This window comes from Schistocerca serialis, chromosome 1 (assembly GCF_023864345.2).
Source record: "Schistocerca serialis cubense isolate TAMUIC-IGC-003099 chromosome 1, iqSchSeri2.2, whole genome shotgun sequence".
In the NCBI taxonomy this organism is placed as follows: Eukaryota; Metazoa; Arthropoda; class Insecta; order Orthoptera; family Acrididae; genus Schistocerca; species Schistocerca serialis.
The window spans coordinates 798,130,849-798,138,491 of NC_064638.1; positions in this window are offsets into that span (position 1 = coordinate 798,130,849).

Here is a 7,643-nt window from a genome sequence, read left to right on the forward strand (position 1 = left end):
TTGTTCATCTTCGCTACTGTGAAGCACATTTACTCTATTGAGCAAGAGCTCGTAGCTCATTCTTACAGGTATTCGGTAAACTTTTTTTTTTTTTTTTTGCAGATTCAACAATTCGATATTTTACAAAACAGTCATAAGCACAGCCAGGTGAAGACGCGATACAGAAATATATGTGGCACATTACAATGTAGATAGGACAAAATTGGTGAAATAATTTTAAACACAATCAAAGTGACACGTACAAATTCATGGTTGTAAGCTACTAGTGCCAAGTGAACAAGAACAACGTCAATTCACACTTGAAGGAAATTCTGCCTCCAAAATTTAAGGTTAACAACTGCACACGGCAGCTGGCGCGCTGAGAAGTGGCGCTGCACAAGCCCAAAGAAGATATTTTTTTATTTACATTTCATTTGTTTCATCTGATTGCAGAATGTCATGAATACGTATGAACAAAACAAGGAAAGAACCATACATGAGTGTGCAGCAAACACCAAATAGATGATAAAAGTAACTAAAATGGTAAAATCACTGTTATATAGAGTGTCTCTGCCAACAGTCGTCAGGCGCATTTTCGCTGGTGTTCCAGCAAATATTTACAATCTCGTTTTTGCATTTTGTGGCTGAAGTCAGTCCAAAAAAAAAAATACTCGTTAACTCTTTGATTCAACGCTCAGTGTCGACGGAACGCGTTCGTTTGTTTCTCGTTACAAACAAAATGATTTTTGAAGCGGAATTTTACGTGCCCTTTCGATAGAGTGGCCCCAGATTAGTAAGATATTTGTTTCATCGGTATGTATTAATAGGGACTGTAAAACTCTAAGACTAACCAGCACACCAGCAGCGAAGCACAACCCTGGCCCATGCTGAATGGTAACGCCAAGCATGCAGCGCTACTGAATCGCTACTGGATTGCTCTTTATGCTTCGTATTTTACTGCCGCTGTTAATACATATCGATAAAACGCACATCGCAATACACTAATCGGGAACCACTCTATCAAATGGACACGTACAATTTCTCTTTAAAAATAATTTTATTTGTAACAGGAAACAAGCCAACGTTTTCCGTCGACACTGGCCGTCGCACGACTTCGAGAAACAGAGACATATTAAAAATTTACAGATTAGCTGTATTGATGTTACACAATAATATTTATTAAATAACCGGCTTTGGGCTTTGTAGGTCATCCTTACATAACCTAATAATGAACTCTCACTGATGTTGTGTGGACTATCTGGTTCAAATGGTTCAAATGGCTCTGAGCACTACGGGACTTAACATCTGAGGTCATCAGTCCCCTAGAACTTAGAACTACTTAAACCTAACTAACCTAAGGACAACACACACACCCATGCCCGAGGCAGGATTCGAACCTGGACTATCTGTTTAGTATAACGTTATCTGAGGTTAGCCTAGAAAGCTACGTCCACATTCATACCGGTCTATTTAATAAATATTATAGTAGAACATCGATACTTCAAATTTTAATGTTTAATTCTTGCAACCTCTTCTCATTAATCTGATGACTCTGTAACGTTCACACCTGTCAGCACATGCCTGCTTTAGAATTGTAATTATTACATTCTTCTTGGATTCTGATGGTACTTCGTCACTGCCATACGAGGGCTATTCACAAAGTAGGGAACGTTTTGGCATTAAAAAAAACTAGGTACAAGAAATACATTTTATTATATAGATCTGAAAGAGCGACTGACATACTACTTTTCCACATAGTCATCAAACACATTGAGGCACTTCTCGCAGCGGTGGACGGCGAGCTTTGAAAGACCTTCGTCGTAAAATTCTGCCGCCTGAGGGCTCAGCCAGTGAGACACGCCCGCTTGGAGTTCCGCGTCGTCATCAAAGCGCTGCGTTGCAAGCCAGTTCTTCATCTTGGAAAACAAGTGGAAATCGCTTGTGCAAGATCGGGGCTGTAGAGCGAATGACGGAAAATTTCCCATTTGAATGAATTAAGGAGTTCTTTAGTGCGGTTTGCCATGTGAGATCGGGCATTGTCATGCAAAAACAAAATTTTGGACGTCAGCTTTCCTCGGCGTTTCTTTTGAACTGCTCTTATAAGGCTGTGCAAAGTTAGACAGTACTGGGCAGAATTTATGGTTGCTCCACGTTCGAAAAAATCAATAAGAAACACACCTTGCCTATTCCAAAAGACTGTCGCCATCAACTTCCTTGTTGACAAGGTTTGCAAGTATTTTCTTGGATTTTGAGTTGACTGTAATTTTGTCTCGCAATTGACGTGTTTCACCCAAGACTCGTCAACGGTTACGATTCGATCTAGTTCAAAATGGCTCTAAGCACTATGGGACTTAACATCTGAGGTCATCAGTCCCCTAGACATAAAAGTACATCACACACATCCATGCCTGAGGCAGGATTTGAACCTGCGACCGTAGCAGCAGCGCGACTGAAGCGCCTAGAACCGCTCGGTCACAGCGACCGGCGATTCGATGTTTGCGGTAGGCCTCCAGAAATGTCAACGTTGCCCCTCTTCGCTGTTCTTTATGGTGCTCTATAAGCATTTTGGGCACCCATCGTGCTTGTGAAGCGACGGTTTTCTCGAATCGTTTCATCAACTTTAGCGACAAGATCGTCAGTCACAATGCTCGGGCATCCACTCTTCTCTTCATCATTAACGTTGGTTCAGCCATTTTTAAATCGAGTGCACCATTTCCGGACGGTACACTCACTCATTACATTGTTTCCATACACTTTGCACAGTTCACGATAAATTTCTACAGGTTTTAGGTTTTTTGCCAACAAAAACCGTATCTCCTCACAACTGGAGGGATTTTCTATTGCAGGGCACATTTCAAATTCGAATCTCGAAAAAACCAGACGCGCAGAGACGTTCCCGCTGTCACGGATGGATGCCGACAGAACTGACGAGCACGCAAAAACCAAAGTATATGCGATTGGTGCCCGCCTAACGGGATCTGACGGAAACGTTCCCTACTTTCTGAACAGCCCTCGTATATCTTGCGTACCAGCTGGAATAGTTCAGTTGTCACTGGCTCTCTCAAGGATCTCAATAATTTTGAGGGAATATCGTCTACTCCAGGGCACTTTTTTCGCCTTAGGTCTTTCAGTGCTCCGTCAAAGTCTTCTCGCAGTATCATACCTCCGATTTCATCTCATCTACGTCCTCTTGCATTTCTATGATGTTGCCTTTAAGTCTTTTACTGTTGTGTAGATCTTTTTATCTGTTCCTTGCATCTTCCAGCGTTCTGTTCTTTGCTTAGTACTGGCTTGCTATCTGTGCTCTCGATGTTCATACAGCTGCTTGTCCTTTTTCCAGCGTCTCTAATTCTCCTACTGTCATTATCTATCTGTCTATCAGTCCTGCATTATTTTCAAGCATAGCGTTTGCCTTTTTTACTGGTCTTTAGCTGTGTTATCCATGGACTTGAACAGTTCTTGGCTTTTACCTTTATGATCCTCTCTTGGCTTCGCCGTTTTATTCCTCAAAGCTACCCATTCGTCTTCTTCGTATTCTTTTCATGGGAGAAAACCTGCAATGAATGAAAAATAAAAATACACACATCAAAAAAGTATTGCATCAGCTAGTTTTCGAGAGTTCTGGAGCCTGTGCAGAAAATTGGAATAGAGATCAACTTAAACATCATTCCCGCCATTTTTATTGCTGATGAGAACCACACATTGCATATTGTACCACCATACAGCGAGACCTTCAGAGGTGGTGGTCCAGATTGCTGTATACACTGGTACCTCTAATACTCAGTAGCACGTCCTCTTGCATAGATGCATGCCTGTATTCGTCGCAGCATACTATCCACAAGTTCATCAAGGCGTTGTTGGTCCAGATTGTTCCATTCCTCAACGGCGATTCGGCGTAGATCCCTCAGAGTGGTTGGTGGGTCACGTCGTCCGTAAACAGCCCTTTCCAGTCTATCCCAGGCATGTTCGATAGGGTCTGGAGAACATGTTGGCCACTCTAGTCGAGCAATGCCGTTATCCTGAAGGAAGTCATTCACAGGATGTGCACGATGGGGGCGCAAATTGTCGTCCATAAAGACGAATGCCTCACCAATATGCTGCCGATATGGTTGCACTATCGGTCGGAGGATGGCATTCACGTATTGTACAGCCGTTACGGCACCTTCCATGACCACCAGCGGCGTACGTCGGCCCCACATAATGCCACCTCAAAACAGCAGCGAACCTCCACCTTGCTGCACTCACTGGACAGTGTGTCTAGGGCATACAGTCTGACCGGGCTGCCTCCAAACACGTCTCCGACGATTGTCTGGTTGAAGGCTTATGCAACACTCATTGGTGAAGAGAACATAATGCCAATCCTGAGCGGTCCATACGGCATGTTGTTGGCCCATCTGTACCACGCTGCATGGTGTCGTGGTTGCAAAGATGGACATCGCCATGGACGTCGGGAGTGAAGTTGCGCATGATGCAGCCTACTGCACGCAGTTTGAGTCGTAACAAGACGTCCTGAAGCTACACGAAAAGCATTATTCAATTTGGTGGCGTTGCTGTCAGGGTTCCTCCGAGTCATAATCCGTAGGTAGCGGTCATCCACTGCGGTAGTAGCCTTGGGCGGCCTGAGCGAGGCATGTCATCGACAGTTCCTGTCTCTCTATATCTCCTCCATATCCGAACAAAATCGCTTTGGTTCACTCCGAGACGGTTGGACACTACCCTTTTTGAGAACTCTTCCTGTCATAAAGTAACTATGCGCACGCGATCGAACCGCGGTGTTGACCGTCTAGGCATGGTAGAACTATAGACAACAGTCAACGTCTATGTTCAGGAGTTCTGGGAACCGGGATGATGCAAAACTTTTTTGATGTGTGTAGTTGCCAATAAAAAGTGTTCCATTTTCGCTCGTCGGCAAGTAATAGAGACTGCTGTTTCTGCGTGTTTTTCACTGTTTTGTCTTCAACTGTTCCACTCTCAACTAATCCAGGCGCGCTGCGTATTTCCAGTGTCCAGACCAGCTGGTTTGGAGCCCTCCTCTTAAACGCGGAGAGTTTAGCAGGAAGCGAAGCGGCTTGTGAAAGGTCAAGCCTCAGTGCCAAAGCCGTCACGCTGGCGCCCTTTCGCTAACGACTTGACTGATGTCTTCTGACACATGACGTCACCGACCTCCCAGAAATTCGGCTGTCGTCCGTACTCGTGACCTCGCTGTAGAACAGAACGTGGACAGAGCCAGATCCTGGTGTCAGTGGTAACATAACTTTAGGACTTCATTTCTCCTGCCGGAACCTCTAGCATTTCTATACAATAGAACCCAGACATAGGTACAGTTTATAGCAGGAGTGTGCGGCCCAAAGCAAGCGTCAGTGTGTCCCAAAAAGTGATAATCTACCACACGATCGGTAAAATAAATAAATAAGTAAGTAAAATTCCTTTATGCAAAGTTTTGATATATTGAATATTTTCAATTTGAAACTCCCGCCACACGATGCTATTGTCTCATTGGTCCATCGTGTCTTTTTCTCTCTTAGCGGTTATTCGTGGTGTTCAGTATAGTATGTGCGGCCCTAAAGTACTCGTCTTCTCCCAATGTAACCCAGGTAAATTAAAAGAATGGACACCCCTGGCACAGAATATTACTTATGTTCCCTTGTTATCCAGAGTATTGCTCTACAGTATCCTGGCAAAACAGTACATTTTGTTTCTTTGTTATCCAGGGTATTGCGCTGCACTGCTCTAGCGGAACTACATTTTTAACCACAGGAAAGCTGCAGCGTCTTAGACTTGTTAAGAACTGTAGTTTTTCTCCGCATGGATTGTGAGATATCAGTCAACCCATAGAAAAATTTAAAGAATTTGCCATTTTAATTTACAGGATATAGCGGGAATTTATCAACTGCGGTTAGCCGAGACCAGAAAACAGGAATCCGCAGTCTGTCTATGGTTTTGAGGTGTTAGTACTCCCTAGTCAAGCCGGGTTCGAGTCCAGCCTCTGGATGTGCGTGTCCCACAAACAATATCTGACCAGCGGTATTCAGACACTTAAAATACCATTAATATTGAGTTTGTCCACCTTTCGCTTTTACGATTACATGAACACTTCTGGAGTGGATGTGTGTGGAGGAATGGCAGCCCACGTATCCTCAAGAGCCGAAACCGAAGAAGATAGTGAAGTTGGACGCTAGAATCTGGAGGAAAGTCGACGATCTAATACGTCCTAAACGCGTTCCATTGGCTTGAGATCGAGCCATTCAACTTCAGAATGTTATGGTTCACAAACCATCGCGTAACATATACTGCTTTATAACAAGGTGCACTGTCATTCTGCAACAAAAAATCATCGTTTCCAATCTGTTCCTTTGCTTTACGTAGCACATAATACTATAAAATATGTTCATATACATCCTCATTTACCGTTTTGTTAAGCGTAATAAGCGGATCACACCCTAACCACTGAAAAGCATTTTCACAGCACAATGCCACTGCCTCTGTACTTCACTATTGGGGCTCTACATGATTGCAAGTAACGTTCTCAGGGCACTCGACAACCCCAAAACCTTCCCTCAGGTTGCCACAGAGTATATAGTCATTCATCAAATCGCTCGTTTCCAGTCATCCACTGTCCGGTGGCGTCGCTATTTACGCCACCTCAAGAGTCACTCTGAACTGATTAGATAAAAGTGCGGCTTGTGAGGAGCTCCTCGTTGCACCCAATTTTTTTTAACTCCCTACGAACAGAGTTCGAACTAAGCAGAATATGTAGTAATGTGAAAACAAAACAAGGATCCTGTCGAAGCAGTGTAACACGCCAACAATCATAAGGAGAGAAAGGCTCTAAGGAGGATACTGCCAACCGAAAGTAATGTACTGTTTGGGCACGTTTTGTTTGTTCACATGCTCTGTTATCGAGTAAGTACTTCCACGTAGCAGTCTGACTAGGCACGAGAGCTTACGAGCAACTGCTTCCCATGGTGTAGATATTACGCTCGCCTTTAAAAAGACGCGAAACAAGAAAAATTAGTAGGTCAGAGATGAAATACTTTCATCAGTTAAATCATTACGACCACCTTATTAGGCTGCCGGTGTGGCCGAGCGCTTCTAGTCGCAACAGTCTGGAACCGAGTGTCTGCTACGGTCGCAGATTCGAATCCTGCCTCGGACATGGATGTGTGTGATGTCCTAAGCCATTTGAACCATTTTGAACCACCTTCTTAACTTCGTGCTGGTCCACCTTAGGAAAGCAATACGAGGCATAGATTCGACACGTCCATGGTGGGTTTTTGGAAGGTCTATGGCACCAGATGTCGAGGCATGGGTCACACTATGACTTATGATAGTGAGCGTGGAGCTGGTGCCCGGCAGTCTCTCAATGCGTTCCATCAACTTCATATCCGACGAATTTGTTTCCAAGCCATCAACATGTTTTCGCTTTCATGCAACAGTTGTGGCTCATCACCGTATATAAAATGATTAGAACTTAGGTTTCCTGTATTGGATGTAACTTTTCAATCAACTGATGGTCCTAATATATCGTCAGTGAATCACTTGGTGTACTTTTTTGGTGCAATATTTTACTGCACACATGCATTCGCTCAGAAAGAAAAATTCCCCTTAAATCATATTGATGGACTGTTTTCTTGGAAGCACAGGACGAGAGACCATAACAGAAA